Genomic DNA, 16,034 nt, shown 5'->3' on the forward strand with positions numbered 1-16,034 from the left:
AGATTTACCAATCCTTTGATGGCCTTCAACCATATCATACCTGTGCTCCTTAATTCGATCGGCTTGCATTTTAGTAGTTCTTCAGCTTTAAACCTAGCATTGTCCCGGGCAAGCAACTTTCGCTCCTTCACAACGGCCAACACTACACCATTAGAATAGGTAAAATTTGCAGACACTCACACCACTTGTAGTGATTAGATAAGCCCCAATAGGCTCTAGGCCTCCGGGTCTGATTTGATACTAAATCATCGGTAAGTCCCCACGGGATGGCTCGCCAACCGGTCTATTACTAGGGCCGCCAGATTCATCCAGCCTACACAAAGTGTAGATAAACTTAAGTACTCTTAAGGGAAAATAATCAAATATAATCCTCAAGTCGAAAATTCCTAACTCGCCCAAACCAATTCAAACCTAGGCTCAAAATTTTTTTTTTCCTTCCAGTGATCACTTAACTTTCAAACCAATCCCACAGTCCAGCATCCTGAGCTTTTATGTCTAGGATACTCTTCAAAGATCTGAAGCCTAAGCTCTGATACCAACTGTGACAGCCCCACCTCTCCCTAGGGCAAACCCCAGGGTATCAACGGACTGCCTGCCCAACTCTCGCCAGGACTCAGTCGTTCAAAGTACTAATATCATCAATGAAACGAATGTAACATTTGACAATGCAGGGGATTGAAACACTAACTCAAACATAATCACTAATTCAACAATTCAGCTTAGTACATATATCATCGTATGCCAACTTACCACGCTTCACTCAAAATTACATAATATAAATCACCCTTAAGAATTTAAGCTTACAAGTCTGCTTAAACGAAAGTTACAACCTCAAAACGCAAGAACGGCAAAATAAAGCTAAGAAAGCCCTCGATCAAATCCCTTCCCGATCTGTTAAGGAAAACAAAGGGAATGGAGTGAGCTAAAGCCCAGTGAGGTTCCAGGTAAACAAGTAAACACATAGCCACATAAAATCACAAAATAGCCAACTAAACACCGTACAGTAAAATAACAGTTCAATTCAAGGATACGGGTGGCTTTCAAAAGCCAAAGGTCCACTTGAGCTTGATCATAATTGCCTCCTGTTGACACTCCGTCAACACTTGTAACAGTATATAGGTCCGTAGAACACCACTTTCACCAGTCTCCATCCACCAAACAACCCCCCACCGGGCCCGCACTCCATAAACAGTAGTTTGGTAATACTCGAGTATACCAGGAATCCGAGTTTCCAATGCTCAAGGATTCCAATGAAACAGTATCAAGCCGAGGATTTTATCACTGGTGGTGCTGGACAACACAACAAGCAAGCACAGCGGCTATGCTTCACCAGGGACCTCCAAGCAAGATTCAATTTCCAGTGAACAGTAAACAGTCCTCAAGGTTTATCGGCCTTCTCGACCAAGCCCTTGCTGGCTCGATACAACCGACTCACCTATGAGGTTGGGTACCCGAACAGTAACAGTAGTTGGTGGAATGTCATCCACGCAACTTAAGCACAGTCATGTATAGCAATATCTCATTTCATGTTAATTCATTCAGTAAGTAGAGCCTCAGTGAAAAGAAAAAATAAGAAAGGTCGAGTGCGATAAAGTACACACTCGCCTCAATTTTAATTAAAACAGTTTTGGCTCAAACAATAACAATTCAATACTTTCAAGTACACGAATATTTCTCATAACAAGTAGCAGGTAGTGGAACACTCACCTGTCAAGCAAAAGTAATAATCGACGTCAAACGTCTCAGTTACGATCACCGTCGTTGCCCAAACCTAGGTCAACGAGTGAAAACATTAATAATTGGATTCGTTCCCTACTAAAGTATAGGTTCATTAAGAGGCCAAGTGAGTAGCTTAAGCTACTTAATCCGGCATGCAAATAGGGTCTAAACCACGGTGAAAGTTCATGGAAAACAAGTCTAGTATGTACATGAAAGTTTGGCAAAAGAAAAGTTTCACTACAGCTCAAAGGCTTCATTACGGGTTAAACTGTCTCGCCCGGCCAGCCTCGGGGAAACGGTCATTGCTCATTGTGGGAAAGTCAGAATTTGGTTCCGTCAGTTGCATTGGAAACTAGGTTCATAAGGCTAAATTTGTCTAGAAGAAACCATTTCCAAAATCCCAACATAAGTGGCTCAAAATTAAGAAACCAAATGAACTTTCTGGACTGTCTCGGATGAACAGTACTTCCCGGACAGCCAACTTTCCAGACTCGCCACGGATCGTTCGGGATGAACCAGAAAATGAGCTTTGTACCGTTTTAAAGCTCTAAGAGTCTACTTTCAATTGCCATAAACGGCACTCAATTCTGATCAGTGAGTAACACGTTATGACCTTAACAAGATGGCTGGACAGAAAATTTCTGGACCTAGTCCAGTTTTCCTCCTTTGTTTATAACTCAAAATTTATTCAACCAAATTGGCTAATTTTTTTGTAGACAACCTCCACACACATAACCCAACATATAATACTCACATTTGTAGCCAAAATGTGCATGAAAATATCAAGGTAAAACCGGGCAGCAAGCTTAAAAAGTTTCGGTCAGCACACTTTAAAAAATTTCTAACTTCTACTCTTCTTGTTATTTTCATTCCTTGCACATAACAAGTATTAGATCCAACTAAATAGGGGTTTAAAACATATCAATACTTCATAAACACACATGAATAAGGGTTAGACATTTCATCAAACACTTGGTATGCATATTAGTAAACCTAACCATTACTTGATTAACTCAAGAAACTAACCCCAAATTCAACCATAACAAGTTGTTTTCACCATTTCAACCTCAAGTAGATGATATAACATCATAAACCCAAATTTTAAAGATTACATACCTTACTTACAAGTTGCTTTGGTCACCAAACAAACCACCACAATAGAAGCTTTAGGCTTGAAACAACCTCAAAGATTGAATGAAATTTTCTCACAAACTCTAGATCTTTCTCTTTTGGTTTTTGTTCAAGATCAAACAAAGGTTGTCATAGCAAGAAGATGGGGTTTTCTTCCTTCCCTTGGAAGCCCTTAAGGTGGACGAAATTTTGGAGGAAAATGAAGCAAAGTTGGTTTAAAATTCCTCTAATCCTTTGGTCAAACAAGATACATGGCTAGGGTTTTGCCACATGGCTCCATTATTGTCCTAACCTTTCTTAATCTTTGACTAATGCCATTCTTACCTTTCCAAATGCACCAATAATTATTCAACACACCTCTAATCTCTCACATAAAGTCTCTACCACTAATAAAAGAACACTTGGACAATTACAAGTGGTGAATTATTTACAACCTAGCTCAAGGAAATATTTTACTTCAATTACAACCTAGCTCAAGGAAATATTTTACTTCAAGTAAAATGAATTGAAATGAAATGCATGGAAATTATTATAACACATAGAAAATAATTTGTAAGGGCATATATTAAATGGTCTAGATCTTATAATAAGGCATGTAAGTAAGAAAATTGTGTTTTAAAGTGAGGGTCAATACAAGGGATTTGTTGTAACACATTGTGAAATATAATGCCAGGGCATATAAGAGGTGGTTTAAATCTTGGTGCAAGGCATGTAGTTTGGGGAAATTGTATTTTAAAAATGAGGGTTCTCACACTCTCTCCCCCTTAAAGAATTTCGCCCTCGAGATTCTCAGCTTGATTACTGAGTAGTTCAAAATATTTTCGATGAATATCCTTTTTAACTCTCTCGAGTCTTGTGAGCGCATGCTTTAGTAAGACCAGCAATACAAAGCCATATTATGTAGGAATTGAAGCTACAAATCTTTATTTAGAACATGTTTCAATTTACAAGTTTCATAGTTGTATAACCTATCGAAATATAATACTAGCTTGTTCCCATCGAAGAATAATCCTTATGTCCTTACTAATCAATGTTGCAAAAGTCATTTAGAGCAGAAAAGTATCACTTATAGCCAAACGTTTAGAGAAAGTAGAAAAGACGTTCAAAATGCAAAGTTGTAAACTGTCCGACCTAAGGTGGTTTGAAGAACTCATTTTCCTTTCATTTAAGTCTCGTTTCTACTCATAAACCAACCTCAAAATAGTTTACCAACTCCAATCCTAAAGTTGGGAATGTAAGTAGGAATAATCCTAGGAAAAATAGAAATTTTTTTAGTTTTGCGTGATCTCATTTGAAAATCTTATCTCGAGCTTCTTATGTCCAAAACTTAAAAAACTTTATACCGTCGGAATATGGATTCAAATTGTTACAACTTTCTAGAAGGTACCATTGTAAGATCCAATCCACGAGTCGGTCAAATTCCAACCTAAAGTTGCTGCTTCACCCAGTAACAGACAGAACAGGTATACAGTTTCAGTCAACTTTGAAAAATCATAGATATTCATGGAAATTGAGAGATACTCTGAATCTAGTTTCAAACATAATAAAACTCAATTTTGACTTTTCTACATCAAGATATAACAAATTCTGTAAAACCTTCCAAGGTTCCCTGCGGAAAAAATTTTCAGCGGCACATCCTTTGTGTTTACTAACTTTTCCTAGCCCATTCAAGGCTTCATTCTTCCCATGAAATAGCTTCAACTCAAGCATATAAATATCAAGCCCACAACTCACTACATCAAGCATATAACCGTCTCTACTCAAGTTTAGCAAAATGAAACCCGAAGCTGAAATTCTTAATCACAAGCTTGAATTTTCTTTAGGCAAGTCATAACAAAGCTATCAGACCATGGTCAGTACTTAAGCATGACGTGTGGTAGAAAATTCACCATAAAACCATAAATTACCATAACACTAGTTCAACCCATGAAATTTTCCATAAAGCTGCCAAAAGTACTACCTTAATCCACTAGTTTTCCTATATTGGTAGTAGAGGAAAATTGCTAGCCAAAGTTACCTTGTAACCTCAAGAAAGATGGAAATCCAGGGCTTCTTCCTCAAAAATCGCTCCACCAATACCTTGAAATCTTTCTTAGTTAACATTTCCATGGAGTAACTTCAGATTCAAGTACAAAATTGAGGTTGGAGTTGGAGGTCTCTCTTTGGTTTCTCTTCTCTCTTGGTTCGGCCAAGTAAGAGGGAAGATGAAGACAATTCGGTCAAATTTTTGATTTAGTCAAGGTGAAAAATGTGACGCAAACCTTAATCTCGATAGAAAGAAGAGTTACAACATGGTTACTATTCTTGCTAGCTCTTTAACCCATACACTCTGTACATTAAATCATTTCTTCCCTTCGAGCGACAAACGATAAATTTTTAACTCAAAGACCAAAGTAGGGCAATAAACTCAGGGATAAGGATCCAATATTGCACCACCACAAATATTTCATAGCACTTATTAAAACAGCAGGTACCAAGTCCACTGTTCCTAAGGGAATACATCTTGCTATATAAAAATGTCACTATGCATAGTCCAATGATTATAACTTATCCAGGCAAAAACCTCATTAATGGCTATTCAACTTGGCAAATGTACTGGTACAAACTTATTCTGTACCTCTTCTGGAACCCCTTCATATTTCCTTTCAATCGTATGTTCTGATGCAATAGTTCAATGTTCTCTAGGTATTTTGGTTCCCATCATCTTTCCCAGTACTCAGTTCATCTCTTTTGGAACTCTATTTCTTTTTTAATAACCTCTATTTTCTTATGCAGATCAGTCACATTTGTCATCTCACTAATTCACTTATCTCGATAGTAGCTTGCCAGTAAATCAAAGGAGCAAAGTAAGTAACTAATTACAATTGGAAACTCTAGTCATATAACTTTTAAATTCATTCTCCTCCGATCCAACCACAAGGAATTAAACGTAGCTATCCTCAAGTGAGATAGACAAGATAATAGAATACAGGTAGGCTAATAGCTCAGAATACAATGCCACTCATTCTTATTCGGGAATTTCAATACGAGAGTATCCTTATCACTTATGCACATAGCAACCCTAAAGCGTACTTTATGTGTCGGAACTTATACCTCCTATCTCAATCTCTTGCATACAGGTATAGAATCCAATTCTTTTCTCAAATTCCCATGCATAATTCCAAAACTCACGATCTCGCCACGATCATAATCGAGTCAAGTCCATACTTAGACATTAGTGGATAGGTGTCAAGGAAGCATAGGAAAGAATGTCACAAGAGGAGTAGAAATATCCATATAGTTGTAATCAAACCGCCCCACATTCGAAATAAACACTTATCATGTCTTCACAGTCATGGGTGAAGGAAACAGATCTTCAGTGCAAATTTCTCGACGTACAGTATAATCCACCATCTATAGAAACCCTGTCAGACTATTTTGAGATTAGTCCATGATAGCTTCCGAGATTTATTCCCTCAATCAGTCCAATAACTAGGTCAAATATTAGGATCTTTCGCGCCTTGACTTTTGCCATTAAAACTTGTCTCAAGTGCAATCAAGATACAGACCCTTATTCTAGGGCTCTCCACTTTTTGGTACTCAAGTACAAGAATCCACAATAAGGTAATTCACAACTCGAGCCGGCCGGTCCTAAGAGTAAATCACCCATATTACAGATTCCTACCCGACGTACATATCTATTCCTCCCAAGTATCCTGATAAAGGGTTTACGCTTATAACATTCATGATTCATAGCTTACGCCCAAAAAGAGCACCTAGTCCTTTCCACTGACTCACATAATCGAAACAATAACACCACTTGGCCCCAAGCTCACTTCGCGCAGAGACCACGCGAAGCAGTAAAATATCTTCCATTCTTTCAAACCAGTTCTCGGCAATTTCGGGATCTAGTTATCCAAGAAATTTAGGAGGTGTGAACTTTTGGAACTGATTTAGGACTCTATCTTCACTTACTTCAAGGTTCCTTTACTAGTTACCCGGTGTTTGACCTTGTTGGTCAACTGAATGGCCAGTAAACAGTAGATCCGTCATACGATTGATAGCTGTAGCTACCTGGTCCCCTACTCCACCTCCGGGTCCCTGGTTCTAATTGACTACAAACCTTTATTCCTCTTCTTGGTCCTGGACCTATTCTCCTTTATTACTCACTGGTCTAGGGTCCAAGTATTTTAACCAATGGGTAAGTACGTGTTGGTACATGATAGATGATTATTCCTTTTCAAAAGTCAAATAAAATGAAATCGGAGTCACAATAAGCGAGTGAAAATATAAAGCAATTAAATGCCAATGTCGTAATAAAGTCGAGGTCAAAGTCACCGTAACAGTCACAGGCCAATTCACAGTCACAGTCAAAGTCAAAGTATTATACATTCCAAGGCTCATAGTAGTTGTTTGTAAGATAACTAGACCAAAAGTATCAGGTACGAGACTCACAGATACAAATACAGTCATACAGTCATATCAAGGAAAAATCCAGTGCAAGTAGTCAAAAGAAAATTGTACAACCACCGAGTCACCACATCCCTTATCCTTTCTATGTATAGTAGTCAAAATCATCCAAAGTAGTAGCCTAGAGGTGTAGGCTTAGTTTGATGCGGGACTAGCTGACCCTCCTCCGGTCTAGGCAAGGTCAACACTTGCCTCGTCTCCAATGTTAGAGACTTCACCACTTAAGTCTACTGAAGTCCCCAAACAGGTCATCACAAACATTCAGGTTTGACTCGACTCTATTCCTCACTTTTATTGCCCCCTAAACGCGTTCCTGAGCTTCTCCAAGTTACATACAAAGATTTACCAATCCTTTGATGGCCTTCAACCATATCATACCTGTGCTCCTTAATTCGATCGGCTTGCATTTTAGTAGTTCTTCAGCTTTAAACCTAGCATTGTCCCGGGCAAGCAACTTTCGCTCCTTCACAACGGCCAACACTACACCATTAGAATAGGTAAAATTTGCAGACACTCACACCACTTGTAGTGATTAGATAAGCCCCAATAGGCTCTAGGCCTCCGGGTCTGATTTGATACTAAATCATCGGTAAGTCCCCACGGGATGGCTCGCCAACCGGTCTATTACTAGGGCCGCCAGATTCATCCAGCCTACACAAAGTGTAGATAAACTTAAGTACTCTTAAGGGAAAATAATCAAATATAATCCTCAAGTCGAAAATTCCTAACTCGCCCAAACCAATTCAAACCTAGGCTCAAAATTTTTTTTTTCCTTCCAGTGATCACTTAACTTTCAAACCAATCCCACAGTCCAGCATCCTGAGCTTTTATGTCTAGGATACTCTTCAAAGATCTGAAGCCTAAGCTCTGATACCAACTGTGACAGCCCCACCTCTCCCTAGGGCAAACCCCAGGGTATCAACGGACTGCCTGCCCAACTCTCGCCAGGACTCAGTCGTTCAAAGTACTAATATCATCAATGAAACGAATGTAACATTTGACAATGCAGGGGATTGAAACACTAACTCAAACATAATCACTAATTCAACAATTCAGCTTAGTACATATATCATCGTATGCCAACTTACCACGCTTCACTCAAAATTACATAATATAAATCACCCTTAAGAATTTAAGCTTACAAGTCTGCTTAAACGAAAGTTACAACCTCAAAACGCAAGAACGGCAAAATAAAGCTAAGAAAGCCCTCGATCAAATCCCTTCCCGATCTGTTAAGGAAAACAAAGGGAATGGAGTGAGCTAAAGCCCAGTGAGGTTCCAGGTAAACAAGTAAACACATAGCCACATAAAATCACAAAATAGCCAACTAAACACCGTACAGTAAAATAACAGTTCAATTCAAGGATACGGGTGGCTTTCAAAAGCCAAAGGTCCACTTGAGCTTGATCATAATTGCCTCCTGTTGACACTCCGTCAACACTTGTAACAGTATATAGGTCCGTAGAACACCACTTTCACCAGTCTCCGTCCACCAAACAACCCCCCACCGGGCCCGCACTCCATAAACAGTAGTTTGGTAATACTCGAGTATACCAGGAATCCGAGTTTCCAATGCTCAAGGATTCCAATGAAACAGTATCAAGCCGAGGATTTTATCACTGGTGGTGCTGGACAACACAACAAGCAAGCACAGCGGCTATGCTTCACCAGGGACCTCCAAGCAAGATTCAATTTCCAGTGAACAGTAAACAGTCCTCAAGGTTTATCGGCCTTCTCGACCAAGCCCTTGCTGGCTCGATACAACCGACTCACCTATGAGGTTGGGTACCCAAACAGTAACAGTAGTTGGTGGAATGTCATCCACGCAACTTAAGCACAGTCATGTATAGCAATATCTCATTTCATGTTAATTCATTCAGTAAGTAGAGCCTCAGTGAAAAGAAAAAATAAGAAAGGTCGAGTGCGATAAAGTACACACTCGCCTCAATTTTAATTAAAACAGTTTTGGCTCAAACAATAACAATTCAATACTTTCAAGTACACGAATATTTCTCATAACAAGTAGCAGGTAGTGGAACACTCACCTGTCAAGCAAAAGTAATAATCGACGTCAAACGTCTCAGTTACGATCACCGTCGTTGCCCAAACCTAGGTCAACGAGTGAAAACATTAATAATTGGATTCGTTCCCTACTAAAGTATAGGTTCATTAAGAGGCCAAGTGAGTAGCTTAAGCTACTTAATCCGGCATGCAAATAGGGTCTAAACCACGGTGAAAGTTCATGGAAAACAAGTCTAGTATGTACATGAAAGTTTGGCAAAAGAAAAGTTTCACTACAGCTCAAAGGCTTCATTACGGGTTAAACTGTCTCGCCCGGCCAGCCTCGGGGAAACGGTCATTGCTCATTGTGGGAAAGTCAGAATTTGGTTCCGTCAGTTGCATTGGAAACTAGGTTCATAAGGCTAAATTTGTCTAGAAGAAACCATTTCCAAAATCCCAACATAAGTGGCTCAAAATTAAGAAACCAAATGAACTTTCTGGACTGTCTCGGATGAACAGTACTTCCCGGACAGCCAACTTTCCAGACTCGCCACGGATCGCTCGGGATGAACCAGAAAATGAGCTTTGTACCGTTTTAAAGCTCTAAGAGTCTACTTTCAATTGCCATAAACGGCACTCAATTCTGATCAGTGAGTAACACGTTATGACCTTAACAAGATGGCTGGACAGAAAATTTCTGGACCTAGTCCAGTTTTCCTCCTTTGTTTATAACTCAAAATTTATTCAACCAAATTGGCTAATTTTTTTGTAGACAACCTCCACACACATAACCCAACATATAATACTCACATTTGTAGCCAAAATGTGCATGAAAATATCAAGGTAAAACCGGGCAGCAAGCTTAAAAAGTTTCGGTCAGCACACTTTAAAAAATTTCTAACTTCTACTCTTCTTGTTATTTTCATTCCTTGCACATAACAAGTATTAGATCCAACTAAATAGGGGTTTAAAACATATCAATACTTCATAAACACACATGAATAAGGGTTAGACATTTCATCAAACACTTGGTATGCATATTAGTAAACCTAACCATTACTTGATTAACTCAAGAAACTAACCCCAAATTCAACCATAACAAGTTGTTTTCACCATTTCAACCTCAAGTAGATGATATAACATCATAAACCCAAATTTTAAAGATTACATACCTTACTTACAAGTTGCTTTGGTCACCAAACAAACCACCACAATAGAAGCTTTAGGCTTGAAACAACCTCAAAGATTGAAGGAAATTTTCTCACAAACTCTAGATCTTTCTCTTTTGGTTTTTGTTCAAGATCAAACTAAGGTTGTCATAGCAAGAAGATGGAGTTTTCTTCCTTCCCTTGGAAGCCCTTAAGGTGGACGAAATTTTGGAGGAAAATGAAGCAAAGTTGGTTTAAAATTCCTCTAATCCTTTGGTCAAACAAGATACATGGCTAGGGTTTTGCCACATGGCTCCATTATTGTCCTAACCTTTCTTAATCTTTGACTAATGCCATTCTTACCTTTCCAAATGCACCAATAATTATTCAACACCTCTAATCTCTCACATAAAGTCTCTACCACTAATAAAAGAACACTTGGACAATTACAAGTGGTGAATTATTTACAACCTAGCTCAAGGAAATATTTTACTTCAAGTAAAATGAATTGAAATGAAATGCATGGAAATTATTATAACACATAGAAAATAATTTGTAAGGGCATATATTAAATGGTCTAGATCTTATAATAAGGCATGTAAGTAAGAAAATTGTGTTTTAAAGTGAGGGTCAATACAAGGGATTTGTTGTAACACATTGTGAAATATAATGCCAGGGCATATAAGAGGTGGTTTAAATCTTGGTGCAAGGCATGTAGTTTGGGGAAATTGTATTTTAAAAATGAGGGTTCTCACACTCTCTCCCCCTTAAAGAATTTCGCCCTCGAGATTCTCAGCTTGATTACTGAGTAGTTCAAAATATTTTCGATGAATATCCTTTTTAACTCTCTCGAGTCCTGTGAGCGCATGCTTTAGTAAGACCAGCAATACAAAGCCATATTATGTAGGAATTGAAGCTACAAATCTTTATTTAGAACATGTTTCAATTTACAAGTTTCATAGTTGTATAACCTATCGAAATATAATACTAGCTTGTTCCCATCGAAGAATAATCCTTATGTCCTTACTAATCAATGTTGCAAAAGTCATTTAGAGCAGAAAAGTATCACTTATAGCCAAACGTTTAGAGAAAGTAGAAAAGACGTTCAAAATGCAAAGTTGTAAACTGTCCGACCTAAGGTGGTTTGAAGAACTCATTTTCCTTTCATTTAAGTCTCGTTTCTACTCATAAACCAACCTCAAAATAGTTTACCAACTCCAATCCTAAAGTTGGGAATGTAAGTAGGAATAATCCTAGGAAAAATAGAAATTTTTTTAGTTTTGCGTGATCTCATTTGAAAATCTTATCTCGAGCTTCTTATGTCCAAAACTTAAAAAACTTTATACCGTCGGAATATGGATTCAAATTGTTACAACTTTCTAGAAGGTACCATTGTAAGATCCAATCCACGAGTCGGTCAAATTCCAACCTAAAGTTGCTGCTTCACCCAGTAACAGACAGAACAGGTATACAGTTTCAGTCAACTTTGAAAAATCATAGATATTCATGGAAATTGAGAGATACTCTGAATCTAGTTTCAAACATAATAAAACTCAATTTTGACTTTTCTACATCAAGATATAACAAATTCTGTAAAACCTTCCAAGGTTCCCTGCGGAAAAAATTTTCAGCGGCACATCCTTTGTGTTTACTAACTTTTCCTAGCCCATTCAAGGCTTCATTCTTCCCATGAAATAGCTTCAACTCAAGCATATAAATCAAGCCCACAACTCACTACATCAAGCATATAACCGTCTCTACTCAAGTTTAGCAAAATGAAACCCAAAGCTGAAATTCTTAATCACAAGCTTGAATTTTCTTTAGGCAAGTCATAACAAAGCTATCAGACCATGGTCAGTACTTAAGCATGACGTGTGGTAGAAAATTCACCATAAAACCATAAATTACCATAACACTAGTTCAACCCATGAAATTTTCCATAAAGCTGCCAAAAGTACTACCTTAATCCACTAGTTTTCCTATATTGGTAGTAGAGGAAAATTGCTAGCCAAAGTTACCTTGTAACCTCAAGAAAGATGGAAATCCAGGGCTTCTTCCTCAAAAATCGCTCCACCAATACCTTGAAATCTTTCTTAGTTAACATTTCCATGGAGTAACTTCAGATTCAAGTACAAAATTGAGGTTGGAGTTGGAGGTCTCTCTTTGGTTTCTCTTCTCTCTTGGTTCGGCCAAGTAAGAGGGAAGATGAAGACAATTCGGTCAAATTTTTGATTTAGTCAAGGTGAAAAATGTGACGCAAACCTTAATCTCGATAGAAAGAAGAGTTACAACATGGTTACTATTCTTGCTAGCTCTTTAACCCATACACTCTGTACATTAAATCATTTCTTCCCTTCGAGCGACAAACGATAAATTTTTAACTCAAAGACCAAAGTAGGGCAATAAACTCAGGGATAAGGATCCAATATTGCACCACCACCAATATTTCATAGCACTTATTAAAACAGCAGGTACCAAGTCCACTGTTCCTAAGGGAATACATCTTGCTATATAAAAATGTCACTATGCATAGTCCAATGATTATAACTTATCCAGGCAAAAACCTCATTAATGGCTATTCAACTTGGCAAATGTACTGGTACAAACTTATTCTGTACCTCTTCTGGAACCCCTTCATATTTCCTTTCAATCGTATGTTCTGATGCAATAGTTCAATGTTCTCTAGGTATTTTGGTTCCCATCATCTTTCCCAGTACTCAGTTCATCTCTTTTGGAACTCTATTTCTTTTTGAATAACCTCTATTTTCTTATGCAGATCAGTCACATTTGTCATCTCACTAATTCACTTATCTCGATAGTAGCTTGCCAGTAAATCAAAGGAGCAAAGTAAGTAACTAATTACAATTGGAAACTCTAGTCATATAACTTTTAAATTCATTCTCCTCCGATCCTACCACAAGGAATTAAACGTAGCTATCCTCAAGTGAGATAGACAAGATAATAGAATACAGGTAGGCTAATAGCTCAGAATACAATGCCACTCATTCTTATTCGGGAATTTCAATACGAGAGTATCCTTATCACTTATGCACATAGCAACCCTAAAGCGTACTTTATGTGTCGGAACTTCTACCTCCTATCTCAATCTCTTGCATACAGGTATAGAATCCAATTCTTTTCTCAAATTCCCATGCATAATTCCAAAACTCACGATCTCGCCACGATCATAATCGAGTCAAGTCCATACTTAGACATTAGTGGATAGGTGTCAAGGAAGCATAGGAAAGAATGTCACAAGAGGAGTAGAAATATCCATATAGTTGTAATCAAACCGCCCCACATTCGAAATAAACACTTATCATGTCTTCACAGTCATGGGTGAAGGAAACAGATCTTCAGTGCAAATTTCTCGACGTACAGTATAATCCACCATCTATAGAAACCCTGTCAGACTATTTTGAGATTAGTCCATGATAGCTTCCGAGATTTATTCCCTCAATCAGTCCAATAACTAGGTCAAATATTAGGATCTTTCGCGCCTTGACTTTTGCCATTAAAACTTGTCTCAAGTGCAATCAAGATACAGACCCTTATTCTAGGGCTCTCCACTTTTTGGTACTCAAGTACAAGAATCCACAATAAGGTAATTCACAACTCGAGCCGGCCGGTCCTAAGAGTAAATCACCCATATTACAGATTCCTACCCGACGTACATATCTATTCCTCCCAAGTATCCTGATAAAGGGTTTACGCTTATAACATTCATGATTCATAGCTTACGCCCAAAAAGAGCACCTAGTCCTTTCCACTGACTCACATAATCGAAACAATAACACCACTTGGCCCCAAGCTCACTTCGCGCAGAGACCACGCGAAGCAGTAAAATATCTTCCATTCTTTCAAACCAGTTCTCGGCAATTTCGGGATCTAGTTATCCAAGAAATTTAGGAGGTGTGAACTTTTGGAACTGATTTAGGACTCTATCTTCACTTACTTCAAGGTTCCTTTACTAGTTACCCGGTGTTTGACCTTGTTGGTCAACTGAATGGCCAGTAAACAGTAGATCCGTCATACGATTGATAGCTGTAGCTACCTGGTCCCCTACTCCACCTCCGGGTCCCTGGTTCTAATTGACTACAAACCTTTATTCCTCTTCTTGGTCCTGGACCTATTCTCCTTTATTACTCACTGGTCTAGGGTCCAAGTATTTTAACCAATGGGTAAGTACGTGTTGGTACATGATAGATGATTATTCCTTTTCAAAAGTCAAATAAAATGAAATCGGAGTCACAATAAGCGAGTGAAAATATAAAGCAATTAAATGCCAATGTCGTAATAAAGTCGAGGTCAAAGTCACCGTAACAGTCACAGTCCAATTCACAGTCACAGTCAAAGTCAAAGTATTATACATTCCAAGGCTCATAGTAGTTGTTTGTAAGATAACTAGACCAAAAGTATCAGGTACGAGACTCACAGATACAAATACAGTCATACAGTCATATCAAGGAAAAATCCAGTGCAAGTAGTCAAAAGAAAATTGTACAACCACCGAGTCACCACATCCCTTATCCTTTCTATGTATAGTAGTCAAAATCATCCAAAGTAGTAGCCTAGAGGTGTAGGCTTAGTTTGATGCGGGACTAGCTGACCCTCCTCCGGTCTAGGCAAGGTCAACACTTGCCTCGTCTCCAATGTTAGAGACGTCACCACTTAAGTCTACTGAAGTCCCCAAACAGGTCATCACAAACATTCAGGTTTGACTCGACTCTATTCCTCACTTTTATTGCCCCCTAAACGCGTTCCTGAGCTTCTCCAAGTTACATACAAAGATTTACCAATCCTTTGATGGCCTTCAACCATATCATACCTGTGCTCCTTAATTCGATCGGCTTGCATTTTAGTAGTTCTTCAGCTTTAAACCTAGCATTGTCCCGGGCAAGCAACTTTCGCTCCTTCACAACGGCCAACACTACACCATTAGAATAGGTAAAATTTGCAGACACTCACACCACTTGTAGTGATTAGATAAGCCCCAATAGGCTCTAGGCCTCCGGGTCTGATTTGATACTAAATCATCGGTAAGTCCCCACGGGATGGCTCGCCAACCGGTCTATTACTAGGGCCGCCAGATTCATCCAGCCTACACAAAGTGTAGATAAACTTAAGTACTCTTAAGGGAAAATAATCAAATATAATCCTCAAGTCGAAAATTCCTAACTCGCCCAAACCAATTCAAACCTAGGCTCAAAATTTTTTTTTTCCTTCCAGTGATCACTTAACTTTCAAACCAATCCCACAGTCCAGCATCCTGAGCTTTTATGTCTAGGATACTCTTCAAAGATCTGAAGCCTAAGCTCTGATACCAACTGTGACAGCCCCACCTCTCCCTAGGGCAAACCCCAGGGTATCAACGGACTGCCTGCCCAACTCTCGCCAGGACTCAGTCGTTCAAAGTACTAATATCATCAATGAAACGAATGTAACATTTGACAATGCAGGGGATTGAAACACTAACTCAAACATAATCACTAATTCAACAATTCAGCTTAGTACATATATCATCGTATGCCAACTTACCACGCTTCACTCAAAATTACATAATATAAATCACCCTTAAGAATTTAA

General features: G+C 38.6%; 2 long non-coding RNA genes across 2 annotated transcripts; both read right to left on the reverse strand.

The window, feature by feature from the left end:
- Positions 1–745: 745 nt before the first annotated feature.
- LOC113757275 lies at positions 746–2,913 on the reverse strand. Its single transcript, XR_003466240.1, has 3 exons — positions 2,836–2,913; positions 1,708–1,771; positions 746–891 (listed from the first exon to the last, which is right to left on the reverse strand). It is a non-coding gene; the product is annotated as an uncharacterized LOC113757275 (long non-coding RNA).
- A 5,469-nt stretch (positions 2,914–8,382) lies between these two features.
- On the reverse strand, positions 8,383–10,593 carry LOC113757273. Its single transcript, XR_003466239.1, has 3 exons — positions 10,473–10,593; positions 9,345–9,408; positions 8,383–8,528 (listed from the first exon to the last, which is right to left on the reverse strand). It is a non-coding gene; the product is annotated as an uncharacterized LOC113757273 (long non-coding RNA).
- Between the last annotated feature and the right edge of the window lie 5,441 nt (positions 10,594–16,034).

Source organism: Coffea eugenioides, unplaced genomic scaffold (genome assembly GCF_003713205.1).
Source record: "Coffea eugenioides isolate CCC68of unplaced genomic scaffold, Ceug_1.0 ScVebR1_2895;HRSCAF=4014, whole genome shotgun sequence".
NCBI classification, from domain to species: Eukaryota; Viridiplantae; Streptophyta; class Magnoliopsida; order Gentianales; family Rubiaceae; genus Coffea; species Coffea eugenioides.